Here is a 22,103-nt window from a genome sequence, read left to right on the forward strand (position 1 = left end):
GTTAGGAGTCTTTCATGTTCTGTCTCCCTTTCTGATATTTCCCACTCATTTTTCTCCTTTTCCTTTTATTCCCTTTCACTATTTTTTAAATTCCTCAAATGAATGAGACCATATAATGTTTGTCCTTCTCTGATTTAGTCAGTTTAAAATTAAAAATGTTATTCTGGATATGCAGTCCCCTGTGGAGGCCATAAAAATGAGGATGAACAAAGCAGAAAGGAGAATCAGTGATATAGAAGATAAAATGATGGGAAATAAGGAAGTTGAAAAGAAGAGAAAAAGAAACTACTAGCTCACTGAGGGAGACCTACAGAACTCAATTATTTAATAAAGCAAAATAATATCCATATAATAGGAGTCTCAGCAAATGAAGAGTGGGAGAGAATGAAAGAAGGTTTATATGAATAAAATACAGCTGAAAACTTCCCTAATCTGAGGAAGGAAACAGGTTTTCCAGTCCAGGAAGAAGAGAGAAACTCCTTCAAAATCAATAAAAATAGGACAACATGACAACACATAATAGTGAAGCTTGCAAATTTCAGAGATAAAGCGAAAATTCTGAAAGCATAAGGCCCTCAGGACAAGAGGTTCTTAACCTACAAGGGTAGCCACATAAGGCTAGAAGCAGCCCTGTCCATAGAGACCTGCCAGCCCAAAGAACAGGCTCATGCCATGTTATTCAACATGGTAAATAGGGGAAATATGCAGCTAAGAATATTTTATCCAGCAAGGCTGTTATTCAAAATAGGAGAGATAAAATGTTTCCAGAACAAACAAAAACTAAAGGAAATGGTAAACTGTGAACATGAATAAAACTGTGATAAATACATGTGTACAGGGCAGCCCGGGTGGCTCAGCAGTTTAGCGCTGCCTTCTGCCCAGGGTGTGATCCTGAGGACCCCAGATCGAGTCCCACATTGGGCTCCGTGTGTGGAGCCTTTTTCTCCCTCTGCCTGTGTCTCTGCCTCTCTCTGTGTGTGTGTGTGTGTGTCCCTCATGAATGAATAAATAAAATATTTTTTAAAAAGACATGTGTACAAATTTTTGTGTGGGTATAACTTTACAGTTAAATGTAGGAAATACCATAGAACATGATTGCTGAATTATATATGAGTATGTTTAGTTTTGCAATAAATTGCCAAATTGTCCTGTATCATTTTTTGCAACATCATTTTGTATTTCCATCAGCAATGGATAAGACTTCCTATTCTTCCATATCCTTACTAGAATTTGGTGTTGCATTTGGGATTTTAACCATTCTAAAAGGTGTATAGTGGTATCTCATTGTTGTAATTTGTAATTCCCTAATAATATATAATGTTAAGCATTTCTTCATATGCTTATCTGCCACTTGTATGTCTTCTTTGGAGAGGTGTCTGTTCAGAACTTGTCCTCATTTTTAAAAAAAATGTGTTGTTTCTTTTCTTGTTGCTGAGTTTTAAGAGTTCTTTATATATTTTGGAAACCAGGACTTTATCAGATATATGTTTTACAGATACTGTCTTCCAGTTGCAGCTTCACTGTTTATTCTCTTAACAGTTATTTCACTGAGCAGATGTTTTCATTGTAATAAAATCTAACTTTTTTCTTTCATGGACCATGATTTTACTGTTGGATCTAAAATGTCACTGCCTATCAAAATACCACAGACTTTCTTCAGAGTGTTGGAACAAACTGTTTTAAGATTTGTGTGGAATCAGAAAAGACCCCAAATAGCCAGGGGAATATTAAAAAATAAAACCAGAGCTGGGGGCATCACAATGCCAGATTTCAGGTTGTACTACAAAGCTGTGGTCATCAAGACAGTGTGGTCCTGGCACAAAAACAGACACATAGATCAATGGAACAGAATAGAGAATCCAGAAGTGGACCCTCAACTTTATGGTCAATGAATATTCGACAAAGGAGGAAAGACTACCCACTGGAAAAAAGACAGTCTCTTCAATAAATGGTGCTGGGAAAATTGGACACCCACATGCAGAAGAATGAAACTAGACCACTCTCTTGCACCATACACAAAGATAAACTCAAAATGGATGAAAGATCTTTTTTTTAATTTTTATTTATTTATGATAGTCACACACAAAGAGAGAGAGAGAGAGGCAGAGACATAGGCAGAGGGAGAAGCAGGCTCCATGCACTGGGAGCCCGACGTGGGATTCAATCCCGGGTCTCCAGGATCACGCCCTGGGCCAAAGGCAGGCGCCAAACCGCTACGCCACCCAGGGATCCCGGATGAAAGGTCTTAATATGAGACAAGATTCCATCAAAATCGTAGAGGAGAACACAGGCAACACCCTTTTTGAACTCAGCGACAGTAACTTCTTGCAAGATACATCCATGAAGGCAAGAGAAACAAAAGCAAAAATGAACTATTGGGACTTCATCAAGATAAGAAGCTTCTGCACAGTAAAAGAAATAGTCAACAAAAGTAAAAGACAACCTACAGAATGGGAGAAGATATTTGCAAATGACGTATCAGATAAAGGGCTAGTATGCAAGATCTATAAAGAACTTATTAAACTCAACAGCAAAGAAACAAACAATCCAATCATGAAATGGGTAAAAGACATGAACAGAAATCTCACAGAGGGAGACATAGACATGGCCAACAAGCACATGAGAAAATGCTCCACATCACTTGCCATCAGGGAAATACAAATCAAAACCACAATGAGATACCACCTCACCCCAGTGAGAATGGGGAAAATTAACAAGGCAGGAAACCACAAATGTTGGAGAGGATGTGGAGAAAGGGGAACCCTCTTGCACTGTTGGTGGGAATGTGAACTGGTGCAGCCACTCTGGAAAACTGTGTTAAGGTTCCTCAAAGAGTTAAAAATAGATCTGTCCTACGACATAGCAATTGCACTGCTGGGGATTTACCCCAAAGATACAGATGCAGTGAAACACCAGGACACCTACACCCCAATGTTTATAGAAGCGATATTCACAATAGCCAAACTGTGGAAGGAGTCTCGGTGTCCATCGAAAGATGAATGGATAAAGTAGATGTGGTCTTTGTATACAATGGAATATTATTCAGCCATTAGAAATGACAAATACCCACCATTTGCTTCGACATGGATGGAATTGGAGGGTATTATGCTGAGTGAAATAAGTCAATCGGAGAAGCACAAACATTATATGGTCTCATTCATTTGAGGACTCTAAAACATAGTGAAAGGGAATAAAGGGGAAAGGAGAAGAAATGGGTGGGAAATATCAGAAAGGGAGACAGAACATGAGAGACTCCTAACTCTGGGAAACGAACTAGGGGTGGTATAAAGGGCGGTGGGTGGGGGAGTGGGGGTGACTGGGTGATGGGCACTGAGGGGGTACTTGATGGGATGAGAACTGGGTATTATTATTCTGTATGTTGGCAAATTGAACACCAATAAAAAATAAATTAAAAAATAAATAAAATGTCACTGCCAAGAAGACATGAACAGACATTACTCCAAAGAAGACATACAAATGGCCAACAGACTCGAAAAGATCCTCAACATCACTCGATATTAGGGAAATACAAATCAAAACTACAATGAGATACCACCTCACACTGGTCAGAATGGCTAAAATGAACAACTTATGAAACAGATGTTGTCAAGGATGCAGAGAAAAGAGAACCTTCTTACAATGTTGCTGAGAATGCATACTGGTGCAGCCACTTTGGAAAACAGTATATTACTCAGCATCAAAAGGAATGAAATCTTGCCAATTGCAATGATGTGGATGGAACTAGAGGATATTACGCTAATCGAAATAAGTTAATTAGGGAAAGACAAATACTCATATGTGCAATTTAAGAAACAAAAAAGATGAAATAGGGGAAAGGAAGGAAAAGTAAAATAAGATAAAAACAGGGAGACAAACTGTAAGAGACACTTAACCAGGAAACAAACTGAGGGTTGCTGGAGAGAATGTGGATAAGGAGATGGGATAACTGGGTTATGGGCTTTAAGGATGGAAATTGATGTAATGAGCACTGTGTGTTATGTGCAACTGATAATGAATCACAAAAGTCTATCCCTGAAACTAATAATAAACTGTATGTTACCTAAATTGAATTTAAATTTTAAAAAGTTTAAAAAATAAAATGTCACTGACAAACTCAAGATCATGTTAATATTTCTGATATCTTCTGGGACTTTTATACTTTTGAAATTTTATATTATACCTATAATATATTTTGAGCTAACTTTTGTGAAAGTCATAAGTTCTATGTCTAGGTTGTTTCAGTTTCCTTATTTGCATGCAGATATTCATTTATTCCTACACCATTTTTTTGTGTTTGTAGTTTCTTTTTTTTAACTTTTTAAAATTTAAATTCAATTTGCCAACATATAGTATAACACCCAGTGCTCATGCCATCAAGTGCCTTCCTCAGTGCCCGTCACCCCATCCTGCTACCCACCTTTCCTTCTATAACTCTTTGTTTTTTCCCAGAGTTAGGAGTCTGCCATGGTTTTGTCTCCCTCTCTAATTTTTCCCACTCAGTTCCCCTCCTTTCCTTTAAAATCCCCTTCACTATTTCTTATATCCCACGTGTGAGTGAAACCATAGGATAATGTCCTTCTCCGATTGACTTATTTCACTCAGCATAATTCCCTCCAGTTCCATCCACGTTGAAACAAATGATGGGTATTCACCTCTTCTGATGTCTGAGTAATATTCCATTGTATATGTATACCACATCTCCTGTATACATTCATCTGTAGAAGGATATCATGGCTCCTTCCACAGTTTGGCTATTGTGGACATAGCTGCTATGAATATTGGGTTACGGTGATATATTCTTTCTAGGTTTTGGATACCAGCCCTCTATCTAATAAGTCATTTGCAAATATCTTCTCCCATTCCATAGATTACCTTTTTGCTTTGTTGACTGTTTCCTTTGCTGTGCAAAAGCTTTTTATCCTGATGAAGTCTTAATAGTTCATTTTTGTTTTTGTTTCCCTTGCCTCTGGAGATGTGTGTAGTAAGAAGTTGCTGTGGCTAATGTCATAGAGATTGTTGTGTGTGTTTTCCTGTAGGATTTTGATGGATTCCTGGCTCCATACTTATAGGATTCCATACTGTCATATTTAGATATTTCATCCATTTTGAATTTATATTTGCAGGTTTTTTTAGATTTTTAATATTTTATTTATTTATTTATGAGAGACACAGAGAGAGAGAGGCAGAGACACAGGCAGAGGGAGAAGCAGGCTCCATGCAGGGAGCCAGATGCAGGACTCGATCCCAGGTCTCCAGGATCAGGCCCTGGGCCAAAGGCAGACGCTAAATTGCTGAGCCACCCAGGGATCCCGACGTCATGATATTTTTTAAATGGCTTTTCGCTGTGTCTTGGAGGTGATTCTGCATGTGGACAACATTGTCAAAGCAGCACCAAGGAAACGTGTCCCTGATCACCAACCCCTGTTAAACATTCCCACGTGCTGTTGAGCTCTGGACCAGTTAGTTCATAGCAAAGTTGTGTTTGAAAGACTTTGACCTCTCAAAGAAGACTGTGGAATCGAAGTTTATCTGTGGCTCTTATATCCTTAAGTTTGGACATATAACTGACTTTCTATTTTAACATGGGTCTAATTTATTAATCTAGCTCTCCATATATCTCCAGCCCACACTTCCTTTCAGTCTACTGTTTCCTCCCTCCTTTCCTCTAAGCTTCCACTACCCTTATGCATACATCTATTAGAGCACTTATCAGGCTGTATGGCAATTGTTTATGCCCACCAGTGTCTCCCAGTAGCCTGTGAGCTTGGGTAACTAGCTGTGTGTGTCTGTTTCATATTAGTGATGTCCAGGATCTAGCTGAATTGTTAGTGCTAAGCAGATGATCTGGCAGGAAAACTCACTACTTGCTGCCTTCCTGAGTGAATGTAGGAGCAAATTAGAGATGGATCTCTATCTTCTGCTCTCTTGGCTTCGTGGCTTAGGCAAGAGCAGTGTCTTTGGTGGATCTCCAGTGCCTTTCTGTAAAATGAGGGGATCAAAGTAATGTGCTTCTGAGTTACCTTTCAGTTTCTTTTCTTTATTTTTCTTGGCTTTAAATATATATATATATATATAATATTTATATATATTTAAAATAATTATATTTATATAAATATATACATATATTAATATTTTAAATATATATTTAATATATATTTTAAATATTTATATATATATTTGCTCAGTTGTGAAGATCTGATAATAATAGCTTTAAGTTATTTTCCCTCTCAAGTACATTTGCATTTAAGTAGGAATCAAAGCTTTTCTGGGTACAAAGGATAAGCTGTGATCTCCTTCAATCCTAAACTAGTGGGGTCCAAATTAAGTTTTGCTTTGTAAAGGTCCTAAATATTTGATGGCACAGTGGTTACAATGTATATTCTGTGCATTTGATCATGACAAATCTATATAGAACCTTGTTTATGGCTTTGTCTAATCTATCTTTCCTCTCTTTCTCCCTTTCAGCTGGAAATAACTGGCCAGACCTCTCTTTGTGCCTTGGCACCGCCATCCCCTGCTCTGATCATGGAGACTCTCAGAAGCTGCCAGACTGCCTCTCTTTCTAAGCTGATGCCCAATGGTTACTTGGTTCAGGTCTTTTTAGGTCACTCTGATACAGAAGGCCTGGCTGGGGAGGAAGAGTTGGAGGAATCTGAATAGTGTGACCAGGGTGACTTGAGTCTCAGGGAAGAGAGTGGTCAGAATAATAAGAAAACCAAAGCCAGCAAGATCTGGAATTTTGTGAGTCGCAGAAAAGGGCCCTCCAATCAGGGGAAGTGACCCCAGTCTATGATCTTACTAAGAAACACCTCCAGGCCATCAGAATTGAAAACCAAAATCACATTACTAGATGAACTGAAGTCATTGAAAAGGCTGAAGCCTTCAACTGTAGCCTCTAAGAATACTCCCCTAGGAATAGCAAGGCCCAGGAACCCCAAAAAGCCTCAGGTACCTACTGGATGAGGAAGGCAGAGGAGTTCATGAAGCCCTTCTGCCATTCTTATGTAGGCCACATTGAGGACTTGGAGCCCTTCCTTGCAGGTATGAAGAGGCTGGTGCACACCCCCCAAGAAGGTAAATCAAAAAGTGCTAGCCTTTGATGACTTTGGCATCCAAGGGGAAGAAGACTTTTGGGAGGAAGAGGATCCTGAACAGTACAATGGCAGCAGGCAAGCCAGGAGCTACATGAAAAGCATGTTCCCTGGGGACCAGGAGGCCTCCCATATATATATGGAGACCCCAGAATTCAGGAATTCAAGTCTCCCATCAAGGGCCCCACCTTGGAAGGGCATGTAGAAGTGTGCAATGAGGAGAAGACAAGGCCATGCCCTTTGGTGGTGTTATCAAGTTCTTCAGCACTGTGGCTGAGGTGGCCCACAAGTGGAGGACATTTTCCCAGAAAGAGCCACAGATGGGAGAGGCGGGGCAAGATGGCTGAAGAGTAGGGTCCCCAAGTCACTTGTCCCCACCAAATTACCTAGATAACCTTCAAATAATCCTGAAAATCTACGAATTCGGCCTGAGATTTAAAGAGAGAACAGCTGGAATACTACAGTGAGAAGAGTTCATGCTTCTATCAAGGTAGGAAGACGGGGGGGGGGGGGGGGGGTGGAATAAAGAAACAAAAAGCATCCAACGGGGAGGGGCCCTGCGAGGAGCCGGGCTAAGGCCAGGGCGAGTGCCCCCAGGACAGGGAAGTCCCGCCTGGAGAAGCAGGAGTTTCACCAATCTTCCCAGACGGAAGGGCACTCGGAGGGAGTTAGAGCAGGACCCCAGGAGGGGCGGGGATGCCCTCAGGTTCCCAGGGGCATTAACAGAGCACCTGCGCCCCGGGGAGAGCACGCAACACCCCGCGGCCGAGCTCCCTAAAGGGCTACAGCGTGCCTGGCTGGACCCGGGAGCAGCTTGGGGTGGCTCCGCGGAGGGGGCTGCGCGGCCCCCGGAGCAGCTCGGAGGCAGCTACGGCAGAGGCTCTGCAAGGAAGGGGCTGCTTGGCCGGGAGCGCGAATGCAACAGCACAGGCCCAGGAGCACAGGGTGCCGGGGACACAGGCCAGGATCCGGTGCTCCCCCCGGGACAGGCAGAAGCCAGGAGAGCACAGGACAGCAAGGACACTCCTGCCCCAAGCTCAGCAGATCAGCGGCTGTGCCCCCAGAGCATCCAGGCCCCTGCAGACTGAGAGCTCTGTAGTTACTGCAGGAGCTGAATCCAGGGCTCGAGAGCTGGCCACCACCACTGTTATCGTTTCTCTGGGGCCTCACAGGGTAAACAACCCCCACAGAGGCTCACAGTGGCCTCACCCTATAAACAGCTTAAACATCTTTCACTGAGCCCTGCATCAGGCAGGGGTTGAGCAGCTCCCCCAAGTGCTAACACCTGAAAATCAGCACAGCAGGCCCCTCCCCCAGAATACAAACTAGAACAACAGGGGAAAAACAAAATATTGACCAAGCAGCACTGGAAAGTTCCAGGGGAAGTCGAGGGATTTACAGTATACAGAATCAGAGGATACTCCCCCTTATTTTTTGTTTTCTGATTTCTGTTTGATTGCCTCCTGCTGTTTTTCCTTTTTCCTTTCTTCTTTCTTTCTTTTTTTCTTTTTATTTCCTTCTTTCTCTTCTCTCTTTTTCTCCTTTTCCCAATACAACTTGTTTTTGGCCACTCTGCACAGAGCAAAATGACTAGAAGTAAAACCTCACCTCAAAAGAAAGAATCAGAAATAGTCCTCTCTCCCACAGAGTTACAAAATCTGGATTACGATTCAATGTCAGAAAGCCAATTCAGAAGCACTATTATAAAGCTACTGGTGGCTCTCGAAAAAACATAAAGGACTCAAAAGACTTCATGACTGCAGAATTTAGATCTAATCAGGCAGAAATTAAAAATCAATTAAATGAGATGCAATCCAAACTAGAGGTCATAACGACAAGGGTTAACGAGGTAGAACGAGTGAGTGACATAGAAGACAAGTTCATGGCAAAGAGTGAAACTGAGGAAAAAAGAGACAAAAAATTAAAAGACCATTAGGATAGATTAAGGGAAATAAGTGACAGCCTGAGGAAGAAAAATCTACGTTTAATTGGGGTTCCCGAGGGCACCAAAAGGGACAGAGGTCCAGAATATATATTTGAACAAATCATAGCTGAAAACTTTCCCCAACTGGGAAGGGAAACAGGCATTCAGATCCAGGAAATAGAGAGATCCCCCCCTAAAATCAATAAAAACCATTCAACACTTTGACATTTAATAGTGAAACTTGCAAATTCCAAAAATAAAGAGAAGATCCTTAAAGCAGCAAGAGACAAGCGATCCCTAACTTATATGGGGAGGAATATAAGATTAACAGCAGACCTCTCCACAGAGACCTGGCAGGCCAGAAAGGGCTGGCAGGATATATTCAGGGTCCTAAATGAAAAGAACAAGCAGCTAAGAATACTTTATCCAGCAAGGCTCTCATTCAGAATAGAAGGAGAGATAAAGAGCTTCCAAGACAGACAGGAACTGAAAGATTATGTGACCTCCAAACCAGCACTGGAAGAAATTTTAAGGGGGACTCTTAAAATTCCCCTTTAAGAAGAAGTTCAGTGGAACAATCCACAAAAACAAGGACTGAAAAGATATCATGATGAAACTAAACTCATATCTGTCAATAGTAACTCTGAACGTGAACGGGCTTAATGACCCCATCAAAAGGCACAGGGCTTCAGACTGGATAAAAAAGCAGGACCCATCTATTTGCTGTCTACGAGAGACTCATTTTAGACAGAAGGACACCTACAGCCTGAAAATAAAAGGTTGGAGAACCATTTACCATTCAAATGGTCCTCAAAAGAAAGCAGGGGTAGCCATCCTTATATCAGATAAACTAAAATTTACCCCGAAGACTGTAGTGAGAGATGAAGAGGGACACTATCTCATACTTAAAGGATCTATCCAACAAGAGGACTTAACAATCTTCAATATATATGCCCCAAATGTGGGAGCTGCCAAATATTTAAACCAATTAATAACCAAAGTTAAGACATACTTAGATAATAATACACTTATACTTGTTAACTTCAATCTAGCTCTCTCTACCCTCGATAGGTCTTCTAAGCACAACATCTCCAAAGAAACAAGAGCTTTAAATGATACACTGCACCAGATGGATTTCACAGATATCTACAGAACTTTACATCCAAACTCAACTGAATACACATTCTTCTCAAGTGCACATGGAACTTTCTCCAGAATAGACCACATACTGGGTCACAAATCGGGTCTGAACCGATACCAAAAGATTGGGATCGTCCCCTGCATATTCTCAGACCATAATGCCTTGAAATTAGAACTAAATCACAACAAGAAGTTTGGAAGGACCTCAAACACGTGGAGGTTAAGGACCATCCTGCTAAAAGATATTAGGATATTAAGGAAGAATTAAAAAGATTCATGGAAACTAATGAGAATGAAGATACAACCGATCAAAATCTTTGGATGCAGTAAAAGCAGTCCTGAGGGGGAAATACATCGCAATACAAGCATCCATTCAAAAACTGGAAAGAACTCAAATACAAAAGCTAACCTTACACCTAAAGGAGCTAGAGAAAAAACAGCAGATGGACCGTACACCCAGCAGAAGAAGGCAGTTAATAAAGATTCGAGCAGAACTCAACGAAATCGAGACCAGAAGAACTGTGGAACAGATCAACAGAACCAGGAGTTGGTTCTTTGAAAGAATTAATAACATAGATAAACCATTAGCCAACCTAATTAAAAAGAATAGAGAGAAGACTCAAATTAATAAAATCATGAATGAGAAAGGAGAGATCACTACCAACACCAAGGAAATACAAACGATTTTAAAAACATATTATGAACAGCTATACGCCAATAAATTAGGCAATCTAGAAGAAATGGACACATTCCTGGAAAGCCACAAACTACCAAAACTGGAACTGGAAGAAATAGAAAACCTGAACAGGCCAATAACCAGGGAGGAAATTGAAGCAGTCCTGAAAAACCTCCCAAGACACAAGAGTCCAGGGCCAGATGGCTTCCCAGGGGAATTCTATCAAACGTTTAAAGAAGAAATCATACCTATTCTACTAAAGCTGTTTGGAAAGATAGAAAGAGATGGAGTACTTCCAAATTTGTTCTATGAGGCCAGCATCACCTTAATTCCAAAACCAGACAAAGACCCCACCAAAAAGGAGAATTACAGACCAATATCCCTGATGAACATGGATGCAAAAATTCTCAACAAGATACTAGCCAATAGGATCCAACAGTACATTAAGAAAATTATTCACCAAGACCAAATAGGATTTATCCCCGGGACACAAGGCTGGTTCAACACTCGTAAAACAATCAATGTGATTCATCATATCAGCAAGAGAAAACCCAAGAACCATATGATCCTCTCATTAGATGCAGAGAAAGCATTTGACAAAATACAGCATCCATTCCTGATCAAAACTCTTCAGAGTGTAGGGATAGAGGGAACTTTCCTCGACATCTTAAAAGCCATCTACGAAAAGCCCACAGCAAATATCATTCTCAATGGGGAAACACTGGGAGCCTTTCCCCTAAGATCAGGAACAAGACAGGGATGTCCACTCTCACCACTGCTATTCATCATAGTATTGGAAGTCCTAGCCTCAGCAATCAGACAACAAAAAGACATAAAAGGCATTCAAATTGGCAAAGAAGAAGTCAAACTCTCTCTCTTCGCGGATGACATGATACTCTACATAGAAAACCCAAAGACTACACCCCAAGATTGCTAGAACTCATACAGCAATTTGGCAGTGTGGCAAGATACAAAATCAATGCCCAGAAGTCAGTTACATTTCTATACACTAACAATGAGACTGAGGAAACGGAAATTAAGGAGTCAATCCCATTTACAATTGCACCCAAAAGCATAAGATACCTAGGAATAAACCTAACCAAAGAGTAAAGGATCTATACCCTAAAAACTATAGAACACTTTTGAAAGAAATTGAGGAAGACACAAAGAGATGGAAAAATATTCCATGCTCATGGATTGGAAGAATCAACATTCTGAAAATGTCAATGTTACCCAGGGCAATTTACACGTTTAATGCAATCCCTATCAAAATACCATGAATTTGGGATCCCTGGGTGGCGCAGCGGTTTGGCGCCTGCCTTTGGCCCAGGGCGCGATCCTGGGGACCTGGGATAGAATCCCACGTTGGGCTCCAGGTGCATGGGGCCTGCTTCTCCCTCTGCCTGTGTCTCTGCCTCTCTCTCTCTCTCTCTGTGACTATCATAAATAAATAAAAATTTATAAAAAAATACCATGAATTTTCTGCAGAGAGTTGGAACAAATTATTTTAAGATTTGTGTGGAATCAGAAAAGACCCTGAATAGCCAGGGGCATATTAAAGAAGAAAACCGTAGCTGGGGGCATCACAATGGCAGATTTCAGGTTGTACTACAAAGCTGTGGTCATCAAGACAGTGTGGTATTGGCACAAAAAGAGACACATAGATCAATGGAACAGAATAGAGAACCCAGAAGTAGACCCTGATCTTTATGGTCAACTAATATTCGATAAAGGAGGAAAGACTATCCACTGGAAGAAAGACAGTCTCTTCAATAAATGGTGCTGGGAAAATTGGACATGCAGAAGAATGAAACTAGACCACTCTCTTTCACCATACACAAAGATAATCTCAAAATGGATGAAAGCTCTAAATGTGCGACAAGATTCCATCAAAATCCTAGAGGAGAACACAGGCAACACCCTTTTTGAACTCAGCCACAATAACTTCTTGCAAGTTACATGCACGAAGGCAAAAGAAACAAAAGCAAAAATGAACTATTGGGACTTCATCAAGATAAGAAGCTGTTGCACAGCAAAGGATACAGTCAACAAAACTAAAAGACAACCTACAGAATGGGAGAAGATATTTGCAAATGACATGTCAGATAAAGGGCTAGTATCCAAGATCTATAAAGAACTTTTTAAACTCAACACCAAAGAAACAAACAATCCAATCATGAAATGGGCAAAATACACGAACAGAAATCTCACAGAGGAAGACATAGACATGGCCACTAGCACATGAGAAAATGCTCTGCATCACTTGCCATCAAGGAAATACAAATCAAAACTACAATGAGATACCACCTCACTCCAGTGAGAATGGGAAAAATTAACAAGCAGGAAACCACAAATGTTAGTGAGGATGTGGAGACAAGGGAACCCTCTTACACTGTTGGTGGGAATGTGAACTGGTGCAGCCACTCTGGAAAACTGTGTGGAGGTTCCTCAAAGAGACCTGCCCTACGACCCAGCAATTGCACTGTTGGGGATTTACCCCAAAGATTCAGATGCAATGAAATGCCGGGACACCTGTACCCCGATGTTTCTAGCAGCAATGTCCACAATAGCCAAACTGTGGAAGGAGCCTCGGTGTCCATCGAAAGATGAATCGATAAAGAAGATGTGGTCTACGTATACAATGGAATATTACTCAGCCATTAGAAATGACAAATACCCACCATTTGCTTCAACGTGGATGGAACTGGAGGGTATTTTGCTGTGTGAAGTAAGTCAATCGGAGAAGGAGAAACAGTTATGTTCTCATTCATTTGGGGAATATAAATAATAGTGAAAGGGAATATAAGGGAAGGGAGAAGAAATGTGTGGGAAATATCAGAAAGGGAGACAGAACATAAAGACTCCTAACTCTGGGAAACAAACTAGGGGTGGTTGGAAGGGGATGAGGGCGGGGGTTGGGGATTAATGGGTGACGGGCACTGAAGGGGGCACTTGATGGGATGAGCACTGGGTGTTATTCTGTATGTTGGTAAATTGAACACCAATAAAAAATTAATTTAATAAAAAAAAGAGCCACAGATGGGCCATCACCATCAGGCTTACTTTGTCAGTGGCAGTGAAGGCTTCATTCTGAAAGGTGCCACCTCTCAGGCCTCCTATCCACTTGACCCTCCCTGCCAGGCCCCTGAGGCTGTACCGTGGAACAGTGCCATTGGGAGGTACCTGCATTGCCAACGCAAGGCCTTGCGGGCCTCAGGCACTTTCAAAATTAGCATTGTGGGTAAGGAGATGCCAAGCTAGGCCCTTACCACTTCTGCCTTGGCCTCAGCCTTAGCTTTGACTATCTTTGATTTCCAGGATGCCACAGAATGGCTGCAGCAGCCACTACTGTTGTGCTTTCACCAGGGAACACTCTTCCTCCAAAGAGCTCAACAAAGACACTGAGACTGTGTTCAGCTTCCTCAAGAAGGTGACAGTCCTGGACAATCCCTTGAGATGAGCACCTGTGTCAGGAGGGTCACCACTGATGCTATCATGGAGAAGCTAGAGGAAAAGCCTAGTGAGACAGAGGAGCAGGAGGCCTGCAAGGGGCCTAAGGGATACAGCCAGGCAGGGCAGCCCAAGGAGTCCAACTTGGATACAGGTGCAGTGAAGGCTGAGAGTGAAGCCAGCAGGGCTTACACTGGAGTTCCCAGTACTCAGGTGAGGTGTAAGCTGGCTCTTCCAAATCACCATTTGAAACATTCAGAAACCCCAAAGCCAGCTAAACTCCATGCACAATCTAAACTCCTCCCCACAACCCCACCTTTTACCAGGAATATAGCAGAAAGAATACTCCTACCAGACAGATGCCTGAGACTTGACTAATCCTAAAACCCTGGGCAATTTTTGTCTTTTCTTGGACAGATTCCTGCAGTCACACCTCAATTCAACCTAGAACCAAAACTGAAGTTCTGGAAATGGAAGCCAAGTGATATGGATCATTTAATGATGCGTAAGACAACTATTTTCCTTAGTTTGGGGGACATTTTTATTGGCTTTGCAACCTTCCCCTCCTCCACCAGGAGGAGATGAATCTAGAGACTGGTAAAAAGAAAAGTCTCTGGGGAGAGTGTCAGGAGACCTGGATTTATGTCCCAGCTCTGTGCCCTGTTGTCCGTATAACTTTGAGACAAGTCTTTTCATCTTGCTGGACCTCAATTTCCTTATGGAGGGAAAGGTGTTGTCTTGGTGTTTCAGAGATCCCTAGACACTTTCTGGTAACAACACTGTGTTATTCGACCTGAAGAATGTAGGCAGTGGGCAGCCCATTAACATTCCTCTTACAACATTCATTGAGTGGTAGCTTTATGTCTAGTATTTTGCAGGGTGCTATCATGTACACTGTTTATGTTTAACTCTTAAAATAACCTTGTGAAGTGGCAGTGATTACCCTCATTTTTACCAGTGAGGAAACAAGCTCCGAGATGTTGGGTGACTTGTCCAAAGTCATTCACATTGTGAGAAAATTTGGATTCAGATCTCGCTTTTGACTCCAGCTCTAGTGCTTTTATCTAGCTCACTATAGTTTTCAGAGGGTTCATTTAGAGAGGTGACAAGCAGGTGCTAGAATTATAGTAGGAGGAATGTTGCATAAACAATATGAGGAAATTTCCGGCTTTGAAACTTAAGAATGTTTTCATAAGGGGGGGTATGCTATAGTTTCTACAGATAATTTTACAATAAAGTATTTTTAGGAGAAGTTAATTACAATTCTTATCTGCGGTGGTAGGGGGTCTAGCTTGATAGTTCTCAATCAACCTCTTGTTTTGTGATCTTTCCTATCCCACTTTCAGAAAATTGGGCCCCATCAGGATAGAAGCAATAAGACTGCTTTTTTGGAGAAGGATATTAATATGTTTACAAGCATTCTCTTTTTTAAAGACTTTATTGTTTATTGGGAGAGAGAGAGAGAGAGAGAGATCACAAGCAAGGGGAAGGGCAGATGGAGAAATAGACTCTCCACTGAGCAGGGACTCCGATGAGGGACTCAATCCCAGGACCCTGGGATCATAACCTGAACCAGAGGCAGACACTTAACTGGCTGAGCAGCCCAGGCACCCAAGCATTCTCTTTCTATATTTATAGTTTTTGGTAAGGTTTAAGGACACAAAAATTGGAATAATATTATTGGAAGATAATTTAATTTCAGTGGTGTTAAAGACCAATCAAGCAGTAAACAAGCAAACATACCTAATGACTCTAGTAGCTAATAGTTGCAATTTGGTACTGCATGTCAAGGTTCTCATCTACATCTCTTGTTCTTCCTATTTCATCATTGGAAAATGTATCACCGGTTCCATCTATTTGAATTATTTCATTAATATCATCAATTACCTGAATGCTTAAATCCATCTGAGAATTAGAATCCTTCTCTGAGACAGGTAGGCTGCTGGGCTCCTCTGTATTTCTTTGTTGCTTTATAGAATCACATCCAAACATCCTATTTTTAAGAACATGAAGCTGAGTATCAGACATGTGCCGGTGCTGGGCCCCCTGTTGGCTGGTGGAGAAGGGCCTACCATTCAGATTTTGAGTCATGCTGCCTGAAACACTGAGCACAGGCTCCACTTGGGAATCTGTCTGAGAGACCTGTGGAGGAAACACAACACCTGGAAGACTGATGTACTGCGAACTTTCCGGCTGACTCTACAAGGCTTCAGACATGATTTCACGCTCATTTGCAGGAGGTGCAAATATATCACTCGTGGCATTTTCTAAATGTTTCCTATCCACTGTCCCAGAATGAAGAATTGTGGGTTGCTGGAGCACAGTTTCTATTCTCTGTGATTTTTCAGTAGTGGCGTGGAGAGAACATGGGTTCAATTGTGGAACACTGGTCTGGATTATTGGAGGCTGCCCCAGCTGCTGAAATACTTGCTGAATTGGATGTAGAATACTTGCTCTTCCAGAAGTCTGTGTCACCATAATTGGTACATTGGCTTTATAAACGTGACCAGATGCAGTCTGCAGTGTCACACCTGCTGGCACATGAATAGGATATCCAGAAAAAGTGAAGCTTGCACTAGAGCTTGAGGTCACTAGGAACCATGTCACAGATGGTCACACCTTACTAAGGCGCTGTGTGGACAACGTGCAGAGATACCAAGTTGGTTCTTTAAAGGCACAGGCTTTGGAGTCACAAAGCCTTGAGTGTGACTTACCGTCTAGTCAGTGAAATGGAACAAAGTACTCCACACCTAAGAGGGCTGTTGTGGAGATTCAAACAAGCCAGAAAATGTAAGTTTCCAAGTCTAACACCATTTGTGAGATGTTATAGGCGTCCACAGAGTGGTAGCGGTTGTCATTATTGAGATTTGGCAAATTATTAGGTGAATAATTTCCAGCCAGAGAAATAATTCAAGACAGTGAAGTAGCAGCAGTTGATTAATGCAGTTGAAGGAGCAGAGTCTAAGTTCAGGAAACTAGCATCTAGTCTTAATTCTCCCCCTGACTTGATTTGTGACCTTGAGACAGATCCTTCCCCTCACTGGGCCTCAGTTTCTCCATCTGAACCAGAGGATTTACACCAGATAATTCCTGAGGATCTTTCCTGCCTATCTCTAATTATTTCCTCCCAGCTAAGCCATTAATTGTTTCTCTGGGTGCAACAGCAGATTCTTTGCTGCCCAGTGGCTTGTTTCAGAATAACTTTCCTTGGCAGGTTCCCTGTGCCCTCTGCTGGTTGCTGAGAGATGCTGGCTATCTTTCCTCTGAGTGTTATAAACACCTGTGCAGACAGGGACTGGGGTCCAGGGAAAAAGCAAAATGGAGTGGAAAAGCTGAATATTAGGGGTCATTGATGTAGGTTAAGGGTACCATTGATCTTTGGTTCAATCACTTCATTTTATACTGGGACATTTTACAGTCCCAAAGAAGGGAAAAAATTTCCCAACACAGAGACAACTGGAAGTAAAGAGGACCTGAGAGTTCTAGTGTTGGCTCTGCCACAAATTCTACTGACAAACCCCCTTCTCCCTCTGGGTTTTAACATTCTTCTCTGCTAACTGGAAATCCTCATCCTACTCTCAGGCACTTTTCAGGTCTACTATGAAGCTAAGTTGAGATAATGGATATAAAAACAATGCATTGCTAACTAGAAAATGGTACCTGATTGCAATGGGTCATTATAAGAAAATGGACTAGCAGAATGGCTCAGATCCTTTTGTATTTCTCAGGGAAACTGGGCTTTGACTGACTTCATCCAGGGTGTTTTATCTTTAAGGCCTATTTATCCAACTCTCCAGAGCTAAGTGGCTCTTGAAACTATAGCTGCTTTGGCCCAGATTTGGCTTTGGTCACACCTAGGCCTGCACTTGTAGCCCAGGAAGTGGTGAAGCTTCAAGAGGATGAGGTCAGAAGGTAGGGTGGGGTTTCTTCAGAGCTCTTCATTTGGGAAGTTTATCAAGTGTCAGTGGGACTGTAAATTCTCTGTGCTTTGCTCATTGAATTAGGATAATGGGGAGAGTAATACTAATAATTGTAATACTTAACATTTACACAGTGCTCAGTCACTCTTCTCAGCCATTTACGTGTATGAGTTCATTTCACCACATAACTACCCTATACATTGGAGACTATCTTTAAGATTCAGGTGATAATAATGCCTACCTTATAGGATTGTTCACATAAGTACTTGTAACAGTGTGTGGCCAAGAATCATTGTGCAATACCTGTTAATTATTTGCATTGGTTATTAAAAGCAAATGTCACATACAGGGATTGTACCTCAAGTCTGTTATTAGCTAACACCTTAGTAAGAATTAGTAGAATGAAAGTTAAGGGAGTAAGATGAGGAATAAGCATTCTTTAGATTTGTACAGGACTTTATACTTTGCAGATTGCTATATATATATATATATATATATATATATATATATATATATATAGAGAGAGAGAGAGAGAGAGAGAGAAATACTTACAAAACTATTTTAATTATAATTGCCATTATTATTATCATCATTGTTTCCATATGATATGAGGAATTTGGGTCATGCTATATGAGGAACAATACATTGACGTCAAAATGCCTAGTTTCAAAGTCCTGGCTCTATTACTTAATTGAGTATGTGACTTTTGATAAGTCATTTAACCACTTTGATTCTTGGTTTCCTTCATTTGTCAACTGGAAATAAGAAGTCTCCCCTGTTTTCTTCCTAGGAAAGAAAGAAAACATAGACATGTTGAATACCTATGTGTTTTTACTTCTATTATCTTATTTGATCTCCCCAGTGTCCCTGCTCTATTGATCTCATCACCACTCTATTTTACTATGCTTCTGCCTAGAAATGGTACTCATTACCATACTCAGAAGCAGTTAGGACAGTGGCTATTGTCCCTGTCTCACAGCTGAAGAGACTGATACTTATCTAAGGATGCAAAGTGGTAGACATAGGGATCCTAGACTTTATGTCAATGCTGGATCTATACTGCTTCTCACTCCATTCTTGGGTCTCTTGAGAATTACTGAGTCTAATTTCTCCATTCTCTTAGCTACTGTACCTTTCAAAGCTGGTACCTTTCAAAACTATGGACTGTGAAGGAAACTACAGTCAGGCTTTTCTGACCAATTTGCCAACTATTCTGGCCTCTCTCATCTCCTCCCCCACCCCAACTATTGACTTGGGTACTCACTATGTGTTCAGCTTCTCTTTCCTGGTGGGAAGGCTGGGTAGGGCACTTTCTGAGTAAGCAAGGCTGCCTCCCTGCTGTAGGTTCTGCTATCCAGACCATCGGGGATATTTGACAAAAAAGAGGAAAGTCCAAAATGGGTATCAAGATATTTCTGAACACACAAAATTATGAAATTGATGTGATAGGAGCTTCAGTTGGAGCAGGCAGGTAGTAAATATCCTTTAAAGACATTAAGAGCCATAGAGATTTTAACCTTAATTCAGGAGGAGCTTTAGCAAAAGTATTAATGGTTGCCTTCCACCCTTCTTTTCTTACCCATTTCCAGCTGTGGGGGCATTGCCCCTGTCCTCTAAGCTTCAAGCTGCTTAGTTCTGGTCCCTCCCCAAGGTGCAATTTCGAAAAGACTTTGTCCTTCTGTATTGGGTATAAATGTGTACCTCCAGATATATCTTCAAGTCCTAATCCTCAGGACCTGTAAATGTGACATTATTTGGAAATAGGGTCTTTGCAGATATAATCAAGTTAAGATGAGATCATACTGAACTTGAAGATTGTGGGTCTCCAGGAATTGCTTTAATCTTGTCTAGAAAGTCAGAGTAGCATGTCTGTGGGCAGACAGACCCACCATTTACTAGTTATGTGATCCTTGGATAACACACTTATCCTTTTTTAACCTTGGTTTCCTGACTATAAAATGTGCCACTATCTCTTATGAAATAGCTATGAAAACTGAATGAGATAGCATGCATGAATATACTCAGCAAGGTATCTGATACAGGTGTATCTGTATACAGATACAAGGTATCTGAAACTAGGTGTTTCATAGATATTTCATAGGTGTTAATTTCTTTACTCTTTTTCCATTTGGAGGTAAGTATTTTGGGAAAGAAAGAAAAACTTGGGATGAAAGCAGCTATCACCTTAATTCCAAAACCAGACAAAGACCCCACCAAAAAGGAGAATTATAGACCAATATCCCTGATGTGAACATGGATGCAAAAATTCTCAACAAGATACTATCCAATAGGATACAATAATACATTGAGAAGATTATTCACCATGACCAAGTGGGATTTATCCCCGGGATGCAAGGCTGGTTCAACACTCGTAAAGCAATCAATGTGATTGATTATATCAGCAAGAGTAAAAACAAGAACCATAGGATCCTCTCAATAGATGCAGAGAAAGCATTTGACAAAATACAGCATCCATTACTGATCAAAACTCTTGAGAGTGTAGCGATAGAGGGAACATTCCTCAGCATCCTAAAAGCCATCTACGAAAAGCCCACAGCAAATATCATTCTCATGGGGAAACACTGGGAGCATTTCCCCTAAGATCAGGAATAAGACAGGGATGTCCATTCTCACCACTGCTATTCAACATAGTATTAGAAGTCCTAGCCTCAGCAATCAGGCAACAAAAAGAAATAAAAGGCATTCAAATTGGCAAAGAAGAAATCAAACTCTCCCTCTTTTGCACAGCAAAAGAAACAGTCAACAAAACTAAAAGACAACCTACAGAATGGGAAAAGACATTTGCAAATGACCCATCAGATAAAGGGCTAGTATCCAAGATCTATAAAGAACTTTTTTAAAAAAAGAACTTATTAAACTCCACAGCAAAGAAACAAACAATCCAATCATGAAATGGGCAAAAGACATGAACAGAAATCTCACAGAGGAAGACATAGACATGGCCAACAAGCACATGGGAAAATGCTCCACATCACTGGCCATCAGGGAACTACAAATCAAAACCACCATGAGATACCACCTCACATCAGTGAGAATGGGGAAAATTAACAAGGCAGGAAACAACAAATGTTGGAGAGGATGTGGAGAAAGGGGAACCCTCTTGCACTGTTGGTGGGAATGTGAACTGGTGCAGCCACTCTGGAAAACTGTGTGGAGGTTCCTCAAAGAGTTAAAAATAAATCTGCCCTACGACCCAGCAATTGCACTGTTGGGGATTTACCCCAAAGATACAGATGCAGTGAAACGCCGGGACACCTGTACCCCGATGTTTATAGCAGCAATGTCCACAATAGCCAAACTGTGGAAGGTGCCTCGGTGTCCATTGAAAGATGAATGGATAAAGAAGATGTGGTCTTTGTATACAATGGAATATTAATCAGCCATTAGAAATGACAAATACCCACCATTTGCTTCGACATGGATGGAACTGGAGGGTATGATGCTGAGTGAAGTAAGTCAATCGGAAAAGGACAAACATTATATGGTCTCATTCATTTGGGTAATATATAAAAAATAATGAAAGGGAATAAAGGGGAAAGGAGAAAAATAAGTGGGAAATATCAGAGAGGGAGACAGAACATGAGAGACTCCTAACTCTGGGAAACGAGCAAGGGGTGGTAGAAAGGGAGGTGGATGGGGGGGTGGGGGTGACTGGGTGACAGGCACTGAGGGGGGCAGTTGATGGGATGAGCACTGGGTGTTATTCTATATGTTGGCAAATTGAACACCAATAAAAAATAAATTTAAAGAAAAGCAGCTGACTATATTGCTGTCCAAGGACAAGAATTGAACTTAGCCAAGATGTGCTTCTGGCAAGTTGTTGTTTGTTTTTTTCCATCTCTGTCCCCGCACACACACACACACTTTTTCAAGTGCTTTAT

The 22,103-nt window shown here is 41.3% G+C and overlaps 1 protein-coding gene and 1 pseudogene across 2 annotated transcripts in view; one reads left to right on the forward strand and one right to left on the reverse strand.

Annotated features, from left to right (window-relative positions):
• The window catches only part of AMER1 (APC membrane recruitment protein 1), a 69,232-nt gene extending 47,395 nt beyond the window's left edge, over positions 1-21,837 (forward strand). The window contains exons 2-4 of one of the 2 annotated variants that reach the window (XR_012026475.1): positions 6,466-7,581; positions 14,699-14,786; positions 20,336-21,837. The gene's annotated coding sequence lies outside the window, so the exon portion shown is untranslated. The remainder of the gene's footprint in view (positions 1-6,465; positions 7,582-14,698; positions 14,787-20,335) is intronic. The other variant, XR_012026474.1, reaches the window with a different exon arrangement.
• On the reverse strand, positions 16,034-19,802 carry LOC140628502 (TFIIA-alpha and beta-like factor; annotated as a pseudogene).
• Positions 21,838-22,103: the final 266 nt, after the last annotated feature.

Source organism: Canis lupus, chromosome X (assembly GCF_048164855.1).
Source record: "Canis lupus baileyi chromosome X, mCanLup2.hap1, whole genome shotgun sequence".
Lineage (NCBI taxonomy): Eukaryota > Metazoa > Chordata > Mammalia > Carnivora > Canidae > Canis > Canis lupus.